General features: G+C 41.6%; 1 protein-coding gene across 1 annotated transcript in view; it reads right to left on the bottom strand.

Moving 5' to 3' along the window:
• LOC148443319 (uncharacterized) overlaps window positions 1-26614 on the bottom strand; it is a 168803-nt gene that overhangs the window by 7689 nt on the left and 134500 nt on the right. The window lies entirely within an intron of this gene.

The raw sequence follows: 26614 nt of genomic DNA, 5'->3' as shown, positions 1-26614 counted from the left end.
GCGAACAGGAAGTGACATCTCAAATGTGGTTGACAGAACAGGCCGTTTTTGGGCGTTGACGTGGGTGGAGATGGAAAAACGCAGGCGTGGCGAGGTGTTTTTGGGGCGTACATAAATTTTCAGATGCGAACGTCAAATGTGTTCGTACCAAGTCATACGTCACTGGCTGATCCTCTTTCCGTTCAACTTGCTCGCACAGCTTGGGGTGTGGATTACTCGACCACAATGGCGATGGCCTTGTCCTCCGGTCCGGGCCTCCACGATGTTTCATCGATTTATCACGGCTTGTCAGAAAAACAATCAACTTTGAATTGCAAACCAGCTTGTAATGTGTTTTGAGAAGAGTTTTTTTGGTTAGCACAAAACCGTACGCAGGTGAAAATCTCAGCTGCTAATTTCTGGATTACACAATCAATTAGCGTACATTTGTAGGAATTTTCTTTTTTTTATTTTGGTTTTGTGCTATTGTAACAATAATGTCATCATGTTTGTGTGTATTTTACCATTTTGCTTTGGCCAGGAGAATTTGCATCCTTTTTTTAATTTTAAAGTGTTCCTTAAAGAACCCTTTTTTTTAAAACCCATTTTTTTTTTTTTTTGGAGGTCATTTTTGGCTTGTGGGCCAGGATTAACTCTAAACCATTTTTAAAATAATGTCACAATACAATGGAGAACATTTGTCAAATTTTTAATTTCATACACAAATTTTTAAAGTTTTCTGGTGCATTTTGCAAATACAGTTTTTGGGCAGTGTTAGGCAATAATAACTTAAATAATTCTGACAAACATATTACCAGTGTTGGCCAACTTAAACAAACACATTAAAAACAATTCACAAGAAAGGAGAGGGAAGTTTTGGCCCTAAAGGAATATGGGGCAAGCACAGAAGGTGTGTGGGAAAAGTATCCAGTGCTGTCATCGTTTTTTTCCCTGTTTGGCTGGGGTAGGGTGGGCGCCAGACCGGGTCCGGGATGTCCTCTGGCTGGCCTGTCCTGAGGCAGATGTTGTGTCCTCTGGACTAGGCACAGGGCTAGGCACATTTGGAGGAATGGCAGTTGTTGGGCCAGAGGTGGAGGATCCTGATGTTCCGGCAGGAAGAGAGGTCGGCTCCACCATGTGCTGGCGAACGAGCTGCTCCAGGGCATTGGCTATTCTGATGTTAGCCCTGGTATTTTCAGCCAGGGCCTGACCAATGGTCACGTTGGCTGCAGCATTTTGCTCCAGGGTCTCAGCCACCCGTAGCAGCCTGGCGTCCATCATCTGCAGAATCTCCGTATGGTAATCCGATTTAAAATTGAGTTCTGTGAGGAGTGCCACTGCCTGCGAGGGGGATTGCCCTGGACTGGCTTCTGCAGGGTCCTCAGCCGGATGTACTGGTTCCTCCCCTGCAGAGCCAGTAGAAATTCTGCGGCCAAGGCTCCCCTCTGGAGCAGACTCATCCGCCTGTGTCTCTTTGAGAAAAAAGAGTCACATTAGAATCTACATATTGTCACAATAACATTTCAGAGTTGGTTACATCACAACATTTACCTGGGACAACATGAGGAGCCGCAAAGTCTGGCATGTCTGTATCCATGTTGGACACGCCAAACACCTCCACATCCTGCACACACCCCTGTGCCAGCTCTTCCAAATCAGTCAGCTCCAATGACACAGGGGTGGGACCCCCACCTGTCCCCCTTGCATGCCTAGCCCTGTAAGCCAGTTTTTGCTTCAGGCGATCTTTGAAGTCTTGCCATCTGTGGGTGAAAAAGTTGGCATTATTCCTGCATTATTTGGCCCTGTATCCATTTTTTTATTTTTATTTTTAACTTACCGGCGTTTTATATCCCGGGCTAGACGGACATAATCACCCACCCTATTGACAGCACTGGCTATCTCCTCCCACATTCTCCACTTCTGGCTTACACCCATATTCCTGTCTGCCTGTGTCAGGATGTCCACACACTTCTGAACCAAAACCTCCATCTCCTTTGTTGTGACTTGTGGCTGCCTTTTCTTTTTGCCAGCTTTGGCCAGAATACTGGGCCCAGCAGCCTCTTCCATGTCATCCTCAACACCTATTTACATTAAATTAATTTAAATTTGGATGTCAATCTTTCACTATATTCTGGTTCAAAATAATCCTTGAATAGAAATGAGAGAAATACTTACCGGCCGCCTCTTGGACATTGTTTGGCTGGTCTGTAGCCATTTTTCATGAAAAAACTTGAACTACACCAGACCGTTTTTTTTTTCGTGACGTATTTATACATGCGTCATTATTCGACCGCATCATTGATTGTGCGTTCCTATGATCCGTCCTTAATTTGAACAGGAAACGAAACACTATTTATGGCTTTTGGCGACTCGAGTCGAGGTGGCGGGTGTTGTTTGTTGGAGGTTGCGTGGTTCAGAGTGTATTGTTGGAGGGAGTAGTGTTTGGAGGAGGTTTTTTGGAGTGTGTTTGAGGCTTTTTTTTAACCAACTTTCCGTTCGCATTTTTTGGTGTGGTTATTTTATTTGTGGTGTATTTTTTGTGTGAGTTTTTTCCCGTCATCCTTGTGTAAAATATGGATCTACATTTTTTTTTTTTGGGTCCAAAAATAATATTTGTTTTTTTTGTTTGTAGGTTTTTTTTGGCTGTGCCCCAACGATGTTTTTGTTCTGTGACTTATTTATCGTGTATTGGTAAGTTTTGTTTTTAACTTGATTGTAAAATGTTCATGTATTGTTCTTCGCATATTTTGGACTCATTTTTATGGTTTTTGGGGATGTTAAAAATGCGAACGATTTACCGTACTTTTGTAGGCTTTATTCCCCTTGTAAAAATGCGAACCATTTAGCGCACATTTTTGAGGCTTTATTCCCCTTGTAAAAATGCAAACCATTTAGCGCACTTTTGTAGGCTTTATTCCCCTTGTAAAAATGCGAACCATTTAGCGCACATTTTTGAGGCTTTATTCCCCTTGTAAAAATGCGAACCATTTAGCGCACTTTTGTAGGCTTTATTCCCCTTGTAAAAATGCGAACCATTTAGCACACTTTTGTAGGCTTTATTCCCCATTTAAAAATGCGAACCATTTAGCGCACTTTTGTAGGCTTTATTCCCCTTGTAAAAATGCGAACCATTTAGCACACTTTTGTAGGCTTTATTCCCCTTGTAAAAATGCGAACCATTTAGCGCACTTTTGTAGGCTTTATTCCCCTTGTAAAAATGCAAACCATTTAGCGTTCAAATTCTTGGTAGTTTTTTTGGGGGCAAATTGTGGAAGTCCTCTCAATGTAGGTTTACTATTGTTCAAAATGTGTGTTCACCCCCTTTATTTTGGACCATTTTCAAAAAACACAAGATTACAAAATGGCCACCCCAAATTCTAAACTTTTTTTGGTATTTTGAAATGTAGATTTTTGAAATCATGACAATACCCCGGCATGTAAGCATCTTTGGATTTTATCGTAAAGATAAGTATTTTTTTGTCTATTTTTGGGGCAACATACCTTAACTACAATTCTTACCATTTCAGGTTGATGTTGGTCGTATTATTGTGGCCATGCTGCCGGAAGCCGACCAACCTCAATCTCGTCCCAGGCATAGGCATCGTAGGCGTGCAAGGCCCCAGATATATATAGAACACGTGTCACCCTTTTTGGAATGCCCGATGATGAGGTGTTAAGGCGCTACCGTCTTCCGCCCCAAATCATCATAGACACTCTCTCATTAATAGAGAGTGATCTTGAGCGGCAAATTGACAGTCCTACAGCAATACCACCACTTACGCAATTTATGGCGGTGTTACATTTCTGTGCCTCAGGATCTTTTCAAACCACGGTGGGAATAGTTGCGGGAATCTCCCAATCCTCCTTTTCAAGGATCCTAAGGGCAGTGATGGAGGCCCTTTTCAAGCACCTCCATCATTTTATTAAAATGCATTTGGATATGGGTTCCCTTAGTGTGGCAAAGGCCAATTTTTACCAAATAGCTGGCTTCCCACACATCATAGGGGTTGTGGATGGTACTCACATACCACTTCAGCCTCCAGCATGGCTGGAGGCCATTTTTCAGAACCGAAAATACTATCACTCACTGAATGTAATGGTGGTATGTGATGCCTCCCTCCAGATCCTGTCCCTGAATGCAAAATTACCCAGGAGTGCACATGACTCATTCGTCATCCGGCAATCAGGGATTTGGCATAAATTAAACAACCTACAAGCTGGTGATGCGTGGCTTCTGGGTAAGTGGAGACCTTTTTTAGATACCAATGCAAAGCTTGATACACAGTGATCCTGATTTTGTAACTTCTTTTTCACAGGAGACAGTGCCTACCCTTGCACACCCTGGCTGCTCACTCCTTATTTGGCTCCCTCACCAGGGCCACAAAGTGAGTATAATTCCGCACTTACAGCCACCAGGCAAGTGGTGGAGTGCTGTATCGGCCTTTTAAAAGGTCGATTCAGATGCCTCCACCGCTCTGGTGGCGAGCTCATGTATTTGCCGGATATGGTTTAGAAAATTGTGGTCCTGTGTGGGATATTTCACAACATCGCCATAAGGAGTGGTGTCCCAATGCAGCCAGAGGATGCCTTGCCAGAGGATGGCCCCCCCGAGGTTGGTCGGAGGTCAGTATGTGGGGGGGCCATACGCGATGATGTTGTGGCCTGTTTTTTTAGGTAATTATTGTCCCAAATGAAGTTAGATGACACAATGTAGACATGTAATAATGTAATTAACAATTTAAAATTTTTTTTTTTTTTGTGTTTTATTCCATAATATTTTTCGTGAAAACCATGACTTCTACCTGATCGTAAAAATTGACTTCATGTGGACACATTGGATTTAACTTCTGGACCAAATTTGTCATCAACTCATTTGTGGAATCATGTTGGCATGCTACTTCGTCAAACAGTTCTTGATTGTTTTGTTTTTGTATATTTTGGGTGTAGGCTGATTTTTGAAGAGTGTTTTCACTGTGTGTATTGATTGTCCTTAATCACTTTGTGTTTCTTAATTTTGATTAAATAAATTTTGGTTACGTTAAAAAAAAACATTTCCTTTCTAAATTACATGCAAGTGTAACCTGGTTCAAAAAATGCAAACTTGCTTAAGGGCTAATCCTGTAATGATTTAAATTTTGCAGTATTTTAGCATGCTTAGTGGCTCAAATCAAACACCCCAAGGTATTATGGTGAATCTGTATGTTTTCGAATCTCGGCCTAAACAGGTTTCATTTAATATTTACCTTACCCCCCCCAAAAAAAAAAAAGAATATTCTACAAACCTATTGGTATTGTTAGGTGTTGAATGTGCCAGCTTACATAATTCAGCTTTCTACAATCTAAGTTACATTACTTTAAAATACTTACTGCAATAGTCGACTTATGTAAGGTTAAACAATATAATATTTACAGAGAAGGAATGAGACTTTAAACGAAACTTGTTTTTTAATTTTTTTAAAAAATGTCCAAATTTGGCAAAAACAAAAAAATTAATGGCGCAGGATCCCTGCCATGTGATCGAGGACCACTAGCATGCCTATAACATGGCCCCTCAGCCTCTGCACACACGCTGCTGCCTCCGTCAGCCGCCTCTGGTCCTCTGTGGGTTAAAAAATTGAGGTGCTTAATAAAAAAAAGCATAATTTTGTTTGACAAACAGCTGCCAAAGGAAATGCAACTTTACAAAAAGTGACAATTTGGACAAACATTACAATTCAAAGCCAACATTCTTGGCCCAAGTAAATTCCCAAAAATGACTCCGAAAACTAAAAATTGTAAAAAATGAGAAGTACGCAGAAAAACTACTTGGTGGGTACCGTAAACAAGAGATACAAGTATGAGTGTTTGGACTTGTGTGATATGTGTAAGGGGCAAACATCATAGACATTTTTAAACCAAGATATATATAACAAACATTATAAATAAGTAAAATTTGAAAAATGCACAGGCAAAGGATAACATCCCCCCCCCAAAAAAAAAAAAGGTAAAAGGGAAACATACCATTGACAATGCTGCCTGGACCTGTAGCCCCACCATCGTCCTCCTCGGAGGTAGGCCAATGCAGGTCTGTTGGAGGAGGGGTGATTTCTGAAGGGGGGGAGGGGGTGTCAAAGATATGGGTGGTTGGAGGGGAGGGTGATGAAAAGAGAGAGGGGGGTTGAGGGGAGGGGGAATTTTGAGGGATGGGAAGTATCCTAGAGGGAGGGGCATCCGGGTCTGCCAGGCTGGGTTGGAGGGTGAATTAGGGGTAGGGTGGGGAGAGGAGGATTGGCTTGGGGATAGGGGACGTGGCCGACGGCGTCGCTGCCGATGACGGCGTAGTCTGCGCTCTGCCCCTAAATGATGGATAACAATTTAAGTTTTGATTAATTTTTAACCTTGAAAACATCCTCAAAAATTATTTACAAAAAAAAAGGAAAACATGCAAACGCATATATGTAGTAAATAAACAAACAGGGCAAGAATGAAAACATGCACACGCAGATATGTAGTAAATAAACAAACAGGGCAAGAATGAAAACATGCACACGCAGATTTGTAGTAAATAAACAAACAGGGCAAGAATGAAAACATGCACACGCAGATATGTAGTAAATAAACAAACAGGGCAAGAATGAAAACATGCACACGCAGATATGTAGTAAATAAACAAACAGGGCAAGAATGAAAACATGCACACGAAAATATGTAGTAAATAAACAAACAGGGCAAGAATGAAAACATGCACACACAGATAGGGCCGCAAAATAAAAAAGGAGAGCGAAAAAAAAAATCTTACTTTCAGCTATATGCTGTCTAAAACATGCCAGCAAGCGTGGCGTGCGGCGTTGAAGATCCGACCACCTGCGCTCCAGCTGGCCAATCTGTTGGCGTTAGCCGAAGGAGCGCAGGCGGCGGTGAACCTCTGCATAGGCGGATCGCTTCTCTCTGTTGCTGATGGGGGGAGACTGGCTGGTTATCCGCCGGTCCATTACCTCCGTCAGTACAAGAAGCTCTCGCCTGGTGAACGCAGAGGCTCTCATGATGGCAATGGTGGATTTTGGAAAAAACAGTTTTAATAAAGACAAGATAATAATTTTGATTGGCTAATGTATTTGGAAAATTAACAGGAACCATTCTATTGGTTAGTGTTTGAGTCATGTGTTCGACAGGCTAAAAAATCTAATGTGAGTTATGATTGTCTTAATGCAGTGACATGCGTTAGCTAATTTAAATAAAAAAATTAAACAAGTAAAATATGCGTCAGACAAAACACGGAAAACAATAGGAAAAATTACAAAAACATGTATTTTGGATAAAGGAAACCATTGTTTAAACCGTACGTATTCTGCGTGAAAAAACAAACACGGACAAGAGTAAAGTTTATTGAAAATGAAGAAAAAACGAATTTCAAACATGTGAAGAGCAATTAAGCTAATTGATCTCTTGAATGGCATGATACGATTAAAGGATGTATGCAGAATGAACGAGCAGGTAATCGAAATCTGACGGTCCACTTCCGGTTTGGACTTGTGCGAGCGTTCCCTGCATGCAAAATTGGAGATGTACGGTCGCAATTTGGCTCGCTCGTTAGCTATAGGAGGGGTTGGGAGACTATGGGGCGGAAGATTAGCTGTGTACGAAATTACGAGCGAGCGCTTGAATTTAAATTTTTCGGCACGGACGCCGAACGTGCGAACGGCCACTTGCGTCCGACTCTGAATCAGGGCCATCATGTCATTGGCTGCGCTGCACAGCCAATCACACGATATTGCATGCGGCGCCATACATATTAATGAAGGACAAAACAAGTGATCATTCCATCGTTCATATAAATCGTGTAGTGTGCACCGGCAATCATGCGATGCCCAGGGTGAAGCAAATCGCCCTGAACATCGGCACGATTGCCGGTCGCTCAGGTGTGTACCCACCGAAACACAGTACCATGCCTGGCTGGCTGCTGTGCTTCCCGGAGATCAGGGTCCTCTGAAGCTCTGCCTGTCCCTCTGGCCTCTGTGTGCTGCTGGTGGGTGGTAGCAAACCTGGCAATGGGACTGAGCCGGGGCCCAGGGGCAAACACAGGATTGTAAATAAGTAAATTTCTCGGCCAAACTAAGAATAGATGTTTCAGATGCCCTAATTGTATTACAAGTCGGTATTTACAAACAAGCAGTGTATTCTACCACCAGGGGTGTATCTAGTGGTCTGTGCACCCCTGGCAAAGTAATGGACTGGTGCCCCCCTCCCTCCATATTTTCTGAATAATTACATTATGTCTCCCCAGCCATCCTCCTTCTGCCTCCCCAGTCATTAGTCTTTCCCTTTCTGTGTCCCCAGGCAGGGGCAAATGCAGGATTTTTAGGGGGGGTTCCAAACATCTCTCTCCTTATCTATATCTCTCTCCTTATCTTTATATATAGGCAAACAACAGTGGCAGCGGCACTCCTCAATAAGATACAATAGCAGGTTGCAGAGAACCTTCTTTACTTCAACGTTTCAATCACAAAATGATTTTCATGTATGTATATATATGAGATACATCCCCATTTTTAATTATGTGTATCTGTATTGTGACCCTTAAGCAGTGCCCCCTATATTTGTGCCCCATATAGTGTCCCTAAAGTAGTGCCCCTTCTGAAGTGCCCCATACGCATGACCCCTTAAAGTAGTGCCCATTATGCAGTGCCCCCCCGGACCCAGTACTTACCTCATCACCACGCTGGCTCCCGCTGCACCGCTCTATCTTCCCGCTGTCGTGAGGCTGCGGCAGGCTCCCCAGTAAGAGCAGAAATGCCGCGCACATGACGTGTAAAAAAAACTTTATGAATCATTTGCTCGTACCACTGGCAGCTGCTGGAGATTTCCGGCGGCTGCTAGTGGTATGAGCAAATGATTTATAAAGGTTTTTTACACAAGGCGCGCGTGACGTCATGACGTCACGTGCGCCGCATTCCTGCTCTTACTGAGGAGCCTGCTGCAGCCTCACTGTAAGTATCTATCTATGTGGACTGCGGGGGCTGGGTGGAGGGGGGAGCAGAAGGGGCCCTAAACATCTACCCCTTGTCCACGGGTGGCGCCCCTGGCAAGTGCCATCCTGGCCAATGGGTAGATACGCCCCTGTCTACCACCCTTATACAGGGAAGAAATTTAGTATCCGATATTACCTGACATGCACTAGCAAATTTGTCATCTATGCTATCACATGTCCTTGTGCAAAATTGTATATAGGAGAAACTGAATGCCAGTTCAAAGAAAGAATGACTATACGTGCTGCACTGGCGAATGGCATGAGTGAACAGCCAGTAGCAAGGCATTTCACCCAAGCTAATCATAATCTATGTGCACTCAGGTATCATATCATTGACTGTGTCCCCCCATAGCTTCGGGGAGGGGACAGATCAAAAAAACTAATAGTTAGCAGGCCACAACTGGAGGGGGGGGCTGAAGGTGCATGTGCACCGGGTGCGCTGCTGTACCCACCGCCAGTGTCCTCCAGCCCGGTGCCGCAGGGAGGCTCCAAGCTGAGCGCCCACTGAGATTTTATTACCAGCGGGCGCCCAACTCCTTCTCTGCAGCGCCGCGGTTCTCTCCTGAACTCCAGCTTCTGGCTCTCCCCACAGGCACTATGGGAGAAACGTCATGATGTCTTTCCCATAGTTCCGAGGAGCAGCTGGGTGGACCGGATGGCGGCGTACTCAGGAGAGGGGTTTAAGGTAAGTATTGTTGTTTTTTTTGTGTAAGTGGCACTAAAGGGGCATTACCATGGGGGCATTACCATATGTGCACTACTACAGGGGCATTACTATGGGGGCCAGGGCGGATTGGGCCGCCAGGAGACCGGGACAGTTCCTGCTGGGCTGGCACATGGCTCCCCTCAGTGGATTACACAGTCGTCACCCCCCCCTTCTGGGTTGGTCCACGCCGCGCACTACACAGGCAGCCCGCCCCTCTATCTCTTCCACGCCGTGCACTACACAGCCTCCCCCCGACCGTGCTGTGCATTCCCCTCATGGACTTACACAGTCAGCCAGCAAGCTGGCCGGCCCCTACTCCTTCCGGGCTGGTAACTGCCACGCACTACACAGACAACCTTCCCCCGACCGAGCTGTGCACTCAGCTCAGTGTGGCTACAGACAGCCTCAATCAGAGCTCAGCTAAGCTCCGATCAGGCAGCAATGTCTTGTCTGCGCATGTGCAGAAGCTTTGTGTACTCTGTAGGGGCACAAAGAGTACTGGGATAGAAACAAGGAGCCTGTGTGAGAAGAGAACGGCGTGGGCTGCACGGACAGAAGTTCCAAGTGTAGTTACAGTAATGTGCAGAGGTAAGGAGCTGGGGGACTGGCTGCAGTGTTACGCGGTTTGTGCATTAAAATCACAGAGCAATACTGTATACAGCTCAGTATCAAACCTTTGTCAGCTATTCCTGAGCAAAAAGTATTATCCCCTAAACACTTAAAATGTTCCTGTATTACCCAAATTGGCACTGTCCCTCCCTGCATAACCCTGAGACAGAACTAACTTGTCAGCTTTAGCAGTGTGTGTCAGTCATGGTTCGGTCCCAGGACTCCACAGTTGCTCTGCGGGGAAGTAGCCTTCTAGGGATGATGGGGAAAAAAGTGGTGAGGGGTCTACCTGCACAGAAGGAGGGCAGTAGCTCTGGACAAAAAAGGGAAATACAATCCGCCTAGATACAATCCGCCTAGTGAGAAGCTACTCAAACTGTGTGTCACAATTTGTATAATGGTTAGATTTAATGCCTAACAGCACTGAAGTCATGGGTGCAATTCCTGCCACAGCCATATCTGTGTGGAGTTTGTATATTCTTCCTCTATGTGCTTGGTTGTCCTTCAGATACTCTAGTATAATCCCACTATCCAAACATATACTGGTAGGTGAACTGGCTCCTGACAAAATGAACCCTAGTGTGTATGTGGTAGGGAACATAGGGTCTCATACAGACCCGCTCGATGTTAAGGTACTGCGCATGCACCGAGCACAAGAGAACTTCACTCGCTCCGGGGCTAGCTACAAACGGCGCGGCTGTCGATGTTGATCGACAACTCGCCCCATTTTGAAGGAGGGGGGGGGTGGCTGGGCAAACGGAGGCATTCTTGAAGGAACGCCTGCCGTTTGAGGGCGGCCCTACTGACATCACAAGTGATGTCAATAGTGAGCTTCCTGCTCTATTAGAGCTGGAAGCTCACTGGGGCTCACGGCAGACGAGACCCTACCACAAGGGTCTTGTCACAAGCCCGATGGTCGCGACCATTGCGACCATCACCTGGCCACTCGCTAAATCTGTGGGTGGTAACCCACAGCTTAGCGAGCGGCCAGTAGGCCGGCTTTTAAAAAAAAGTTTTCATGTAGTTGTGATGTGATAATATCATCCCCAAAATTGCAAAGCAAAAATTTAGATTTGTCAATATTTAGGTGCCAGGACAGAGTTTGCGAGAACTCTTATCCCGGAAAAGAGTTAAAAGTAAATTATTAAGGTTATAAAGTACGAATATTAATGTAATGTGTAAGTGAAGGGGGATCATATATAATACAGGGCTAGTTGGAGTAAGGTGGCCAATTTTTAAATCAAGTTGCAACTGAATAATGTTGGGGCTAGTCAGGAGAGAAAGTCGTAAAGTGTTAATCTTTGTAGATTTTAGACCTCCCCCTCCATAGATTCCTCCCCCCTCCTTGGCTTCCCCACCACCACCCATTTAGGGCTGCTTCCGAAAATTTCCCGGGCTGGTTTTCCATCCCAATCTGCCCCTGATGGGGGCATTACCATATGGGCACTACTACAATGGCATTACTATGGGGGCATTACTACAGGGGCATTACTTTATGGGCACTACTACAAGTGCATTACTATGGGAGCATTACTATATGGGCATTACCTCAGGGGGCATTACTATATGGGCACTGCTGAAGGGGGCACTACTTTAAGGGCACTGCTGCAGGGGGCTTTACTACAGGGGAATTCCCAGGGGGTGCGCCAAATTGTCTTGCCCTGGGTGACAAAAATCCTAGTTTCGGCTCTATAGTTAGAGACCAAATGGATAGATAAGCTAGATTCCTTAGTCCCGAGGGGACTGAATGAAACCTTAGGTCCCCAATGCTTTCTATAATTTATTGAATGTCCAGCTCTTCAACTTTATAACTTGATCCAACAGTGACGGTATATATGATATTTTGTGTGATTTTGATCTATGTTTCTGTAGATCTGTTGTTTATTAGTGTATGATCTATATGTATTTCCCATTGATGTATGATCTATACTTCTAACTGTCATTCTATATGGATTATTGTTAATATTTATACCTATGATACTCTATATAATGCCTCTATGGGTATTGTCTGGTTTTTAGAAATTGTACGTACTGGTGTCACCTAAGGGTGACTAGTTTGCGATACCCCTATAACCATGTAGTTCCTATTGCTGCAAACAGTGAAGGTTTTTATTATTATTGTGTAGGTTTTAATGTTATCATGTATCATATATTCACAATGTTGCACAATGTATTTATATGCTTGTTGCTTAGTTACTAGATAACGGACTTGCTGACATCACTCTCGAGGCGACAGGCTGATCCAGCGGCCTGCGTGTTAGCGAAGTCCAGCATTAGGTACACCAGGGGGTATTTATGGGGTTAAGTATTTGTTTCACTTTTCTGTATTGCTTGACAAATGCACAATAAAGTGCTGAAACATTGCAAAACTATTGCATTAGTGTGTATACTTTTATTCAAATACAGACTGCCGCCATTTTACTTTGGTATATATACACACATACATACACATAATATATAACATACACACTAACACATACACATAAACAGTCTACGTACACACACACACACATATATACAAGTTAACACATACATACACATAAACACTTATATACAAATTAACACATACATATACACTAAAATATACACAGTATACACACACTAACACATATACACAATAACATACATAGACACTAACACATACATACACACAAAAACTGTACACAGTACTAGTTGCTAATAGGGAGGATACCTCAATTCATTAGGCCTCACCCCCTTGCGACGTAATGCCATGATTCACGGGGATATGGGGCCGGGATTTGTTGTATTGGCTCCGCCCACATTGTGGCCAATGCAGGGGGAATCAGTGTGTGGTCCAGAGCTAGCTGGAGCAACTGGGGTTGGGCAGCGGACCCGGTGACCCTCCTCCTCCCCCTGCTATGCACAGTCACTCTGAGTCTCTGACAGTACAGGCAGTGAGACTGTTTGGAAAAGTAGGTGGGACCACAAGACATCATGATGTCACGCGGTACTCACACTGTGCTCCTCTGGGAGCATTTTGACTGGCCAGATGTCTTGGGCCAAATCTTTGAAAGCTCACTCAAACGTCTTGTTTTCAAGTATGAGCGTGAGGATATGTTCAAAGTGAGCTATAAAAATTGTTTGATGTTACTGTGAAAGATGCTATGATGATAATGAGAAACAATGAAGACTGGGTATTCCTCCAGCAGCAAAGAGTCTTTTCATGTAGTGTAAATTAGGAAGAGACATTGAGAGGAAAAAGATAGAAAGGCAAGAGAAGTATAAAGAAAGAGAGAGCAAATGTACTTGGTTGCCTTAGTTTTTTTTATTACAATAGAGTGTCTACGGAAAAGAGAGAAAACAAGGTCAAGAATCTGCAACGTCCACAGCTGCCCAATTTTTTGCGATGTATAGAAATATCTGAGGGAAAGATCACATTCTAATTTTTTTTTACAACTGATAGGACAAGCTGCTTCTTCGATGTTCTTATCAATGGAAGCAAATGTAAATTGGAATCTTTTCTGAAAATGTAACCGCAACAGTGGAGAGATGATCCAGAACTTCATGAACATTGCTTTAAGGTGAGGGTTGTGAACGACACTGCCGAACGGGGCGTCAGTTTGATTCATAAATATACTGAGTCTCTTATTAAGGAGGAAGACCAAAATCAGTTTGTTTGTTGCCTGGTGGCAAATCTCAGAAAACAGTTACCTACACCATCAAAGGCATCTCCTATTTCATATTAGTTCAATTTTAAATTTTTGTTTTCGTTTTTAGTTACATTGTTTGTTTGGAAAACTCTTTGGTGTACTACTCATTTATCTACTAAATAAAAATATTTGAGGAGAAATAATATTTGATTCTTTTATTTGGGACTACCCTATTGGGAGGTGTTATGTAGTAAAATACTTCCCCATGAAGTGTGTGTGTAATGTCTTTTGTCTAATATTTTTTACAGGTGAACTATAGGTGCCAGTGGGCCTTTAATGTTCAGGCATGCTGATACTTGTGGTGCAACAAGTGCCATCATGCAGGGTAGGCTTGCTGGGACCTGTAGGCCACATGTAGAAAACAATATTAATTAACATTCTAATTACCTATTACCTCCATACCCAAAGCATTGGAAGTGCGGATAAAAGCCTTGGGAAATCAGACAGAACAGAATCTGGGGGTTCCAAGTAGAACCGAGATCCAGCTCAGATCCTCTCACCAAATTTGACTCTCAAAACAAGGCAAAATGTCATTTTCCCAGTTATCTTGGATATTGCGTGTTTTGGATTGCATATAAGTCCCTCCCTTGTGATTTGAGGTGTCATTTAGATAGAACATTGCATGGAGAGGGTTGTTTGCTGAAGCTGTGCTATAGTAGTCACCATTAGAGAGAGTTGTAAGTGGTTGGAGTGAGTGAAAAAAGGGTGTAAACGAAGGCACCTTTAATCTCTGTGAGGCTATGAGAGCAATCAAGCAATCAGCAATACAGCCTCCTCTATCCTATGTATGTTTGTTGAAGTGAGCTGCAGTTTCAATTGTGTTTCAGAAGGGTAGCTCTAGCTACACTGCAGTATATAGTGTGAATGAGGGAAGAGAGTGAAACACTACTGTGATAAGATTTCAAACTTAGCAGCCCAAATATCTAGTTTGATGCTCAGTGTTGTGTCTCAGAAAAACAGTATTTTAAATTTCTGGACATTTTTGGCTTTCAGCAACTGCATGTAGAACATTGCAGAAGCTTTAAGAACAATTTAATTAGCAGTAATCAGTTGGAATTTTTCATTTTATATGCTTCAGCATCTGGACAGCAACAAGCCATCCAAACATACACAGTTTTATGCAAGCTACTGAGACCATTTGAAATTGTAACCTATGAAGTGAGTTCAGACAATACCAGCCTGGTTGTACCATTAATTAAGCTACTGGAAAAGCAGCTAGAGAAACTGAAGGAGAAGAACTAAGTAATTCTGCTATGATCAAAGGGTTTTCAAAATCTTGGAATTGGATCACTGCATTTTGTCAACCTTGCTTGATCCTAGGTTTAAGTTGTATGCAAAGTCTTACTTTCCAACTGACATAAATCTTAAGAGATGCAAAGAGCTCCTTGAGAGCAGGTTGTCACCTCAAGTGGCACATGATACTGCCAGGAAACAAATTAACATTTCCAATAGAACCTTTGATAATTATGAGTCATCTCAGTGCATCACATAGAAGAATTATAACATCTGGTCAGGCTTAAAAGAAATCACCACATTGACACCTCTACTGTGATTAAATCTGGTACAGTAAGCATCAATAGAATGGTGAAGATTTAGTTTAATGATAATGTACAAATTAACAAATTAACATTTCACACTGTTTGCTGCAAATCTGCTCTTCTATTGTCACTATATTAACAACCTATTTTTCATTTGGGAAGGGGATGCATTTTCTGTCATGGTTTTCATTGATTATCTTAATTCTAACACCTTCACTTGCATTTACGATCCTGCACATATTAATTTTTTTAGATATTTCTTTGGAAGTGGTCAAGGATGTTATTTGCACATTGACTTTCAAAATTCATGTTGATATTTGCAGTTTTATTCCATATTCCAGCAACCATCATAAAAAATGGCTGGAAAATGTTCTTAAAAGCCAACTGCATCATTTCCACAGGAACTGCACTCAATACCACATTCAAGAAACAAGCCTCTTAGCTTATTGACACTTTTAGGGTGGACAATTACCCTCAAGAGTTTCTAGATCAGGCCCTGTATTACTCTTTACCCCTGAATAGACCTACATTACTGAGGGGAAATAATACCAATACTAACAATACTAAGCCAAGGAAAGACTTCAGTTTGTATTTTATCTCCAAATACAATTGCAGCTGCCACCATTATAAAGAGAAACTATCAATTATTATTTACCAATCCTATCTAAAAAAAAAAATGAAACAATTAAACAAAAAACTTCAATTATATTTAGAAAGCAAATAATCAAAAAATCTCTTAGCTCCATTGCATTGTCTCACTCAAAGCATATTACTGGTCCACATATTTTTGGCTTCTTTAAATGCAATCATGCCAAATGTACTATGTGTTTTGATGTTGTCAACAAGACCAGATTCATTTACTCGTCAAAATCTAAGAAAGAAATTAAGATGGAGTCATTAATCAACTATAACTTATTTGTTACTCTGTCCCTGTAATTTATACTACATTCGCCGAACTATACGTTCTTTAAAGCTGAGATTTTTGGATAGTAGATGAAACATTGCGAACAAACATCTAAACCACAGTGTACTAGACACTTTTTGGAATGTCATGCTGGAGACCCCCCAGGATATTGCATAATAAGGAGTAAATCCCTCCTATATTTCCTTTCCACTATAACTCTTTTTTCCCTTAGTTATCTACTTAGTAAATTTGGTTTATACTTAGATCCAGTGGATATATATAAAATGTGAGGTTTAGTTTGCACATAGGGTTCATCCAAGTACATATTGATTGTAAGCACTTTTAGCCTCAATGTCTGTTCATGTCTCCTTGTATAATGATCAGTCAACATCCTGTATATCTGTGCGACACATCAGTTTTTCTGTATATTTGAGATCTTATAAAATATGTATTTATTTTGTATGTTATTTATTTATGCATGTCTTTTATTGTGCACATATAACTGAAAAATAGCTACACTTATATTGATTAGTTCGACTGCCTAGCACTGTCAGACAATATCACATGTAGCCAATTGACCACCATGCTAAAGTATATATTCCAGTCAGCCTGGCACACAACATAATTCTACTTCTTGAGAAAGTTATCAGTGTGCGGAGAAACACATTGAAGATACAGAGTATAGTACCTGGCAGAGTGATTGTTCTTTCCAGTGGCATTAATGAACTACCTAATACCATAATTTAGAGCTCTTTCTTCTGTGGTCATTATCTTCAGACTTCCATCGCATGTTACATATGACAGTGTTGTGGTCATTTGTAAGCTGATTTGACCCTCAGTGATAATATCCCACATGCTTGGTTCGGAGCACATGTGTTGAATCCAACAGCTACGCTACAATGACATCCAACAGCTACGCTACAATGACATCATTTTCGCCTGTTTGGCTTTTACCCCGTATTCAATTTGGAAGACTTTCCGCCTAGGCGGAAAGTCAATGCAATGAAATAGGCAAAAAAGTATCACCTATGAATAGCAGGTGGAAAAAAGTGTAGAATTGGGGTTTAGGGGTGCAACATTGCGGGAACCCCCATGCAGCCTTCAGACAGTCCCCCAAAGGTAAACTTTGTCAAAAAATAAAAAAAAACACTGAAGGACACCCCAAACAATCACTTTGAAGTTGGTGGCAAAAAAAAAAAAAATGGGGGGACAAAGTTAAAAACTAGGGAACTTGACTCTACGTGGGTCCCCAAGTATTCCCCAGGTGTTTTTTTCATTGCAGCTGCTTGCGGCAGGTGGGTTTTCCATGATTTTTCAACTCACTTTAGCAACTTTAAAATATGCTGAACCCCATTTTCAAGTACCACAAATTTGCTGGGCATAGTAATTTTTCGCTAAAAAAACCTTCTAAATGCTCTTCTGGATCACCTTATTGAAAGCCGCATTTATGCGCCAGCCGCCACTATTAGAAACCCAACTTCCTTCAGGAGATAAAAATGGGGGTACCCTATGTCATCCCCTATGTCTACACATCTTTAGGGGGGTCCCTGGATTATTTCCTGAAAATGCCCATTGTGTTTAACCTGTAAAAAAACGGGTTAACAGTTTTAAAAAACTTACATAGGGCCCCTCCCCCAAAAGCCAAACCAGCCCCAGGCTTGCCAGGCAGTCCTGGTTTCTAAAAATACGGGGAACAAAATGTGTAGGGTTCCACTGTATTTTAGAAACCAACACCAGGCTGCAGGGACCAGTACCAGACCCAACCGACTGGGGTGTAATGCCACAGCCTGGAGACCCAATCACCGGGGCTCCAGGTCCAAAGCATTAGCACCTCAAGTCGGTCAGCACAAGCCAGTGATCTCGGGGGAGTCAGGGATCACCCAAATAATCGTCCCCCCCTCCCAAGCACCATAGGCTTACGCTGAAGCCCGGGGCTCTTCCCCATACCCCTGGAGCAGTGGGTATGGGGGTAATGGGGGGGGCAAATAATATAAAACTATTGTATTTTACAGTAGAACTACATGTGCCAGCATGCCTGCCATTTTGCACTTGTGGAACTACAAGTGCCAGCAGACATGAGGCACCTGCAACTTCACTGTAAAATAATTAGTTAAATAAAGACAAAACACACACACCGTGAGTAGTATAACTTTATTACACACACCTACCCATTCACACATACTTACCTATATCAGATGTTTCTGTCCCCTTGTCCAGTAGAAAATCCTTAATGAATAGCTCTGCAAACAAAAAGAACATACTTACCTATATCCTGGCGCTGGTCTCTACAGTAATCCATGAACTTGGCAAAACTAAAAAATTAGTTCACGATCCACATACCCAGGATCTGTATGTGTGTTGCCACACATACAGATACCTCCCAAATGCCAGCTGATGGGACTGCACGGATCTTGCACATCCTATCAGCCAATCAGCGGCCAAGCTGACTGTAGAGCGGCCGCTGATTGGCTCTGGCTACTGACAGTTCCCATGTGGGAACTGTCTGGTGGGAACTGTCACGTGGGAATTGTCAGTAGCTGGAGCCAATCAGTGGCCGCTCTACAGTCAGCATGGCTGCTGATTGGCTGATGGGACGTACAAGCTCCATGCAGTCCTGTCAGCTGGCATTCGGGAGGGATCTGTATGTGCAGCAATACACATACAGATCTTAGGTACGTGGATCCTGAACTCGTTTTTTTGTTTTGCCAAGTTCATGGATTACTGCGTAGACCAGCACCAGCATATAGGTGAGTTTGTTTTTTTGTTTGCAGAGCCATTCAATAAGGATTTTCTACTGGACAAGGAGACAGAAACATCTGGTATAGGTAAGGCTTCCCGACTGTCTTGTCCCGGGATGGGTGAAATGTCGGGCGTCTAGATGTAGACGCCCGTATTTCCCCGATGCCGGGAGACCGGCGCCCAGCATCACAATCGTAGTGATGTCGGGCGCCGCGAGCGGCCAGCCACGGGGGGGGAGGGTTAGGTTTAGGGCTCCCGGGGGGGACTTAGGGTTAGGCACCCCCCCGGGAGGGTTAGGGTTAGGCTAGGGGGAGGGAGGGTTAGGGTTAGGCACCCCCGGGGGGGACTTAGGGTTAGGCACACCCCCGGGGGACTTAGGTTTAGGTAGTGGGGAAGGGGGTGGTTAGGGTTAGGCACTTAGAGGGGGGATTTGGGTTAGGCACTTGGGGGGAAGTTAGGGTTAGGCACCCCTAAGGAGGGTTAGGGTTAGGGGGGTTAGGTTAGTGGATACTTACCTATCCACGATCGGGATTTCCAGCGCTGTCAGGCTTCCGCTGCGTCACACTCTGCTCCTTGCGGCCGGCGGTATTTCATACCCATTCTGTATGTGTGAATGGGTAGGTGTGTGTAATAAAGTCATACTACTACCCCCGTACCCACCACTCCAGGGGTATGGGGAAGAGCCCTGGGCTTCAGCATAAGCCTGTGGTGCTCAGGAGGGGGGGACCCTTCTTTGAGGGGTCCCCAAATCCTCCAAGATCACCATCTTGCGCTGACCGACTTGGGGAGCTAATGCTTTGGACCTGGAGCCCCGGTGATTGGGTCTCCGGGCTGTGGCATTACACCCCAGTCGGTTGGGTCTGGTGCCTGTCTTAAATATAGGGGGATCCCCACATCTTTTTTTCCCCCTATATTTAAAACCAGCACTGTTCCCTGCAGCCTGGTGTTGGTTTCTAAAATACAGTGGAACCCTACACATTTTCTTCCCTGTATTTGTAGAAACCAGGACTGGCTGGCAAGCCTGGGCCTGATTTGGCTTTAGGGGGGGGGCCTACATAATTTTTTTAAAAACATTTTAACCCATTTTTTTACAGGTACAACACAACGGGAATTTTTGGGAAATATTCCAGGGAATATTTTATCTCCTGAAGGAAGTCTGGGTTTCTAATAGCCGAGGGCAGGTGCATTTTTGCCAATTTTTTTAAAAATACGTTTATGGACTTAAATTATGCTGGTACCCATTTTCATGTACCCCAAATTTGATGGGGCCACCTTTTAAAACAAAAAAAAAGAAGCTAAGTGCTCTTCTGCATCACTTCTTCAAAGTCAGGAACAAAAAAACGTGCCGTGGCTATTTAAAAACCTGACTTTCTTTTGCAGGCAAAAACGGGGGTAACCATAGTGATACCTCTGGTCTGGACATCTTTAGGAGGGTCCTACAATTATTTCCAGAAAATCACGTTTTTTTTCGGTGATCACAAGTATAGTCTGTTCCCGATTTCGCCTACTTTCAAATTAAATATGGGGATACAGCAGGCACACGCACAAAATGTTTTTGCCTCAAAACTGGCGATGTTGGCGAAAACGGGATTTCGCTGGCAGAGGCGAAAACGCCACTTCAAATTGAATATGGGCCTTAAATGCAATCCAAAATATGCAAGATAAATTTTTTAAATCCGAGTTCCAAACTTGGAGAGAAGACCCGAGTCGGGACTCGTGAAAACTAAAAACCCCAAAGTGATCCAAGCCAGGATTTGACTCGGAAAACCCTAAGTTTGGGTGTGTTAGGTTTTCAGCAAAACTGATCCATTCATCTCTAGTGGGAACCAAATATAGTGACATATTGCAAACAGAAAATATTTGGATTGCATTTTATTTAGTGTGACATGGACGACATGACAATGTTCGAGGGTGGAATATGCACATGAGGGGTCAGTTAAGTTTGTCAAGAAGATAGTCTACTTTACAGTATTTTTGGAGAAGAAGTGAAACCTGACAAACCAGGTGCAGTTCCAAAAATAAAAAAATAAACATGTTAATTGTACATCTAGTGTTGTAGTGCTTACTGGTGACAAAAAGGGCATTGTACAGTATACAGGGTTGGACTGGCCCACAGGGGTACAGATGAAATCCTCAGTGGGCCCCACTGCCTGGGGGCCCTACCACTTGCTCTAATGTCAGGTGCAGACTGTGCACTTGAACTATACATTGTTATTCTATTAGAGGACACTTAAATAGTCCAAGCTTCAGTGGGGGCTGGCCTCATCCCCTGACCATGCCCCAAAGCATGGGCCCCTACCACTGGATTCCCCCAGTGGGCCCTTCATGCTCTAGTCCAACACTGACAGTATATATTGATTATTATGGGTCTGAAGCTGCACATGATGACAGTTGTGAAGTGAAAACTGTAAATTCTCAGTTAATTTCAGTTATTGTTTGTAATAATTCCACAGGAAAATTCTAAGCCAGCTACTATTGTTGCTGTAAACCATCACTGCTGGATTTATCAGATAGAAAGAAAAAGTAAAGCAAAACACATCCTAGAGCAGTCTCATGAAACACACACTTAGCAAAAATGATATCTTTATGAAGGATTACTTTCACATTTGTTCATCCTGCATCAGTTCAGGAACTAATGGCTTGTGCAGGACCAAGAATAGCAAACGTCTAGTTGACATTAATTTTGAAACAAAGCACTTCACACTTTATTTGGTATAACTGAAGAACCCCAAAAAGATTGCTGATGACTTATATGAACTAAGCTGGGGTCCTGTGAACTGAAGTGAATAACTATTTTATAACAGAAGTTTAAAAATCCCAAAATTGGTATGTTATGCTAATTATGATCTAATATCTGGATGACTGACAGCAAAGAGAAATTCTCTCTAAAATGCTGGTTGTTGCAGGTAACTCCATTCCATCCCAGATGGTCTTTTTCCCATTGATAGTCCAGTCACATGACAGAAGGCTTGAGTTGAGTCTTTTTATCACATATGCAGTAGAGCTTTTGTCCAATTGCACCAGGAAAAATCAGAATCGTGCATCACCTGCTGTATGGCAGAACCTTTGTATTTACATGTGGAAACTACTCAGTGCAAGTTAGCACTAATCTCATGTCATTTCCTGGGACACGGCAAGATGAGATCAACAAAATAATTTTGTATTGTGGATATTTTTTGTTATCAACTAATCAGTTTCTGATGGTTGTGATACAAAATGTTCCAAAATATGAGACAAATTGTCTTTTAAAATGTCATGTGTGGACCATAACTGTGTTCTAAAATGTGTAAGACAAATTGTGTGATACCAATTCTATAAAAACATAAAAATAAATTGAATAAATTTACTTTGTAAACTTATTTTTATAAATACCTTATTTTTTTAAACAATGTTGCTCTTTAAACAATTAAAACTAGAAATATTGGTCAAATACTGCAAATACAGTATTTTACATACTGCAAATGAACACAAGTTGTGCTAGTCAGTGAATGATTTAAAAAGGCTTGAAGTCAACATTACAATATGTTAGTATGAAGGTAAAACAAAGCTCTTTAGTAGTCATACATATTTTTCATCTGAATAAAAGATTTGAACAGTGATCAATCAGATCATTAATCATCCTAAACACACACAGGATGGGCAGATTTTAAATATCTATTGTGTAAAAGTACTAATATGAAAAAATAAGGTAAAGATTATAATGGTAACAACCACATTACCATGAAATTATATGGAAATTTGGATGATAGCTAATCATTTCATTATGGGATCATTCAGTCCATCAACAAACAAATGCAATCAATTTCATTTAAAAATACACCAATACCATGAAAATTGTCCAGCTTGAAGGACTGATACAGTAAGTAAACAATTTAATTGGTAATCAAACTATACAAAATCTGTTCAAATTCCTAGGATGCCCAAATTGCTGAGATTGTGGCCACCTTTAAGGTATAAATTAAGACCTGTCCCTTTTCAATTGTTAAGTTGAGCAGCCAGGCTTTGTTTGGTCTGTTGTCTTGCAATAAAATAATGCTTACATCTATTAAGATGGCAGTTCTATTAAGAAGTGATGTTGCCCATAGCAACCAATCAGATTCCAGGTATTATCTTCTAGAAGGTGCTAGATAAATGAGAAGTAGAATCTAATATGTAATTTACCCCCAGTTGTCTATCCCAGTTGGAAATAAATAGATCTTCCATAACTATATACATATATATTCTATGAAACAAAGCTGATATCAGAGGGGGTTGAGGGACCCTTCAATAAACCGTAATATTTGCTTTTGCTGCATTGACAAAATCTTTATACCATCTTCTCACCTATACCATCTGGTGAGAAGTTTAAAATGCATCTCAATCATGGATATACTTTGAGAAGATACTGGAGTATAAAGAAAAAAAATGTCCCATTGCCTAACAGAAATAGTGAGACCTGTTTCCCTCTGCCAAACTGTGGTCAAATTGGGCATAGAACAATAATGAATTTCAGCTAGCAAATTGTATACATCAGAAACAATGTGACGAGGCGCTACAGAAGAGGTGCATAAAGCTTCAAAGGGAGTGAGAGCCCTAGAGAATGAAAACTTCCTCAGATATGTTTGCATAAAATGTTTCACTTGTAGATATCGACATATCTCGCAACTTGCCAGGGTCCATCTTTCCTCAAGGATGGGGAAATGGACAACAGTGTCATTCTCCACCAGTTGATCAAGGCAAAGCGAGTGAGATAAATGCCAATTTGGGAATGAATGGGAATGGAGACCTGGTGTGAAGTTGGAATTGTAAAAGAGGGAAGTGAGAGGTGAAGGTGAGGAGGAAATGTGTTGGAGAGTCCTGTGTTTTAGCCAACATGATAGTGTAGGAGAGATCGTAGGATGTATCAGGGATGGTGGCGTATGTATCCAAGGGGATATATTAATAAGGATAGATAAAAAACAATTTTCAATACAGACCCATTGTTTAAAGTCTGTACCTCTCGTCCACTCAACTATACGACAGAGAATAACAGCGTGATATAATGCAAAAAATTGGGGAGTTGCAAACCACCTTGGTGTTTTCTTCTGAAGAGGGTACTGTGTTTAACTCTAGGACGCTTGTTACCCCATATAAAATCTTGGATTGAGATCTTTAAAAAAAGAGATGGGAATATGTATGGGTAGGGTTTGTAGATGATAGAGGATCCTCAGTAGGATATTCATCTTAATGATATTAATGTGCCGTAACCAGGATACTCGTATGGGAAGCCAACATTGAAGATCCAGTCTAATAGTCCTTACAATCGGTGTAAAAATGTAATTTAATTAAATCTGAGTTATCTCGTGTGAGAAGTACACCTAGATATTTAATATGGGAGGGGTGCCATACCAAAGGAAATGCTTGCTGGAGTCCTATGACTGTGGAATGAGGGTTGTTTATATGTAATGCAATTGATTTGGCATAATTGATTTTAAAATTGGTAAATACAGAGAATCTGTGAAATTCAGCATAAAGACTAGGGAGAGACACAGAAGGGTAGGTAACAAAAGCTAGAAGGCTGTCTGCATAAAGCACCAGTTTATGGACATGGGAACCTATCTGTACATTGCCAATATCTGGGTTCAACCGAATCACCCTAGCTAAAGTCTCCATACACAGAACAAACATAGGAGGAGATAAGGGACAGCCCTGTATGGTACTGTTAGAAATATCAAAGAAGGACAATAGTGTCCCATTCATCCTGACTCTGGTGTTTGGATGATGGTAAAAGGACAGAATTTTAGTCAGACAGTTAGGACCTAAACCCATTCGGTGCAGTACCCTGGACATAAACTGCCAGTCCACCCAGTCAAATGTTTTTCTCAGCATCTATGGACAAAAAGATCATGGGGGTAGAGGAGTTGTTAGCATGATGAATGAGATTGATAATCTAGGTGGTATTGCCCTAAGAGTGGTTAAATGTTAAAAAATGCAGAAAATAACATACCAATAACAGTTTCCTGCTTTAGACTTCTTGTCATCTTGCAGGTGGTACTGTATATGATTTTTTGCAATCTATGTGGTGAATTTCTGTTACCTAGAAAACTGTAGGTTTGTTCCTTGTGTTCAAGCTTCTTTACATCTAAGATGCAAGATAAAAAAGTACCCACTCCTAGCTTTTTGAGGATGTCAGCTGTTATTACAAATATATAACATGTGTGATAGTTAAGTATACCAAGTATCTTACAAAATAAAAAGGTTATTGGTTGTATTAATGTTCATTACCAAAATTATTTGATCTTTATACTGCACCTAAATTTACATTTTTGGAGGAAAACCATTAAGTCTGTATGAAGTCAGTAATTAAATTGCCTTGCATTTAAATTATCTGCTAATAAGAACAATCCTGTACTGTAGACCTTAGACATTGCAGAGATGTTTATGACTATATGCCTTTATATGAGAGATGATCGGTTCGGTTTTGTAAAAAAATAAAAACATCCACCCAAACTTGGGGTTTCTGAGTAGAACCAATTCCAGGCTCGATTCTTCTCACCAAGTTCAGATCTCAAAATGAGGCAGAACATAATGTTTCCCAGAAATCTCGAATCTTGTGTGTTTTGGATTGCGCATAAGAGTGCCTCCTTCATGATCAGTATATACACACACGGTGATGCTAATACCTCACAATTATCCTATAAAAACTTGACATGACAGAAATGAATGTCAAGACGCCAATAAAATATATATATGCAAATAACCTTTATGTAACATACAGTATATCAGAAAATTCATGCACTTTGAGTATTATCTCAATAAAATAGATAATAATAATAATAATAATAATAATAATAATAATAATAATAAAAATTTGTATAAAATAAATGATTACTAATCAATATATAAAAAGTCCTCAAAAGAAAATAAACATCAAATTAGTTGAAGCAGTCTATCAAGATCATAGTTCTCACCAGGATTATATATCGAGGAACATAGAATCTTTGATCCTCGTTAATCACACCTCCATGTCTGTAACAGTGAAGGTCCCAGTGTAGTAGCAGTGCTCTGTATGAATAGAGTACAGAGTCCCAAACTTTATTATTATTATTATTATTATTATTATTATTATTATTATTATTATTATTATCTATTTTATTAAGATAATACTAAAAGTGCATGAATTTTCTGATATATGTTGCACTTCTATTTTATTGGAGTCTTGATATTCATTTCTGTCATGTCAAGTTTTTATAGGATAATTGTGAGATATTAGCATCATCATGTGTGTGTATATATAGTATTGCAGTGACTGCCTTAGGACAGTCTTGTTTCAGTGGGCTCACACAAGCCTACGGGTGTATGCTGCTATTTTTTGATCAATTGTAATAGAAGCATTATTAGTGCCCAGCTGGAGGAGTGTTGGTTTCTTCATGGTCAAACCACATTTCACACAGGAGAGTGTATGGAGAAGGTGTTGGCTGTAGTTGTGCTTCAAATAATGCC

This window comes from Taudactylus pleione, unplaced genomic scaffold, assembly GCF_031769625.1.
Source record: "Taudactylus pleione unplaced genomic scaffold, aTauple2 ptg001302l, whole genome shotgun sequence".
NCBI classification, from domain to species: Eukaryota; Metazoa; Chordata; class Amphibia; order Anura; family Myobatrachidae; genus Taudactylus; species Taudactylus pleione.
This window is presented reverse-complemented; position numbering and strand designations above follow the sequence as displayed.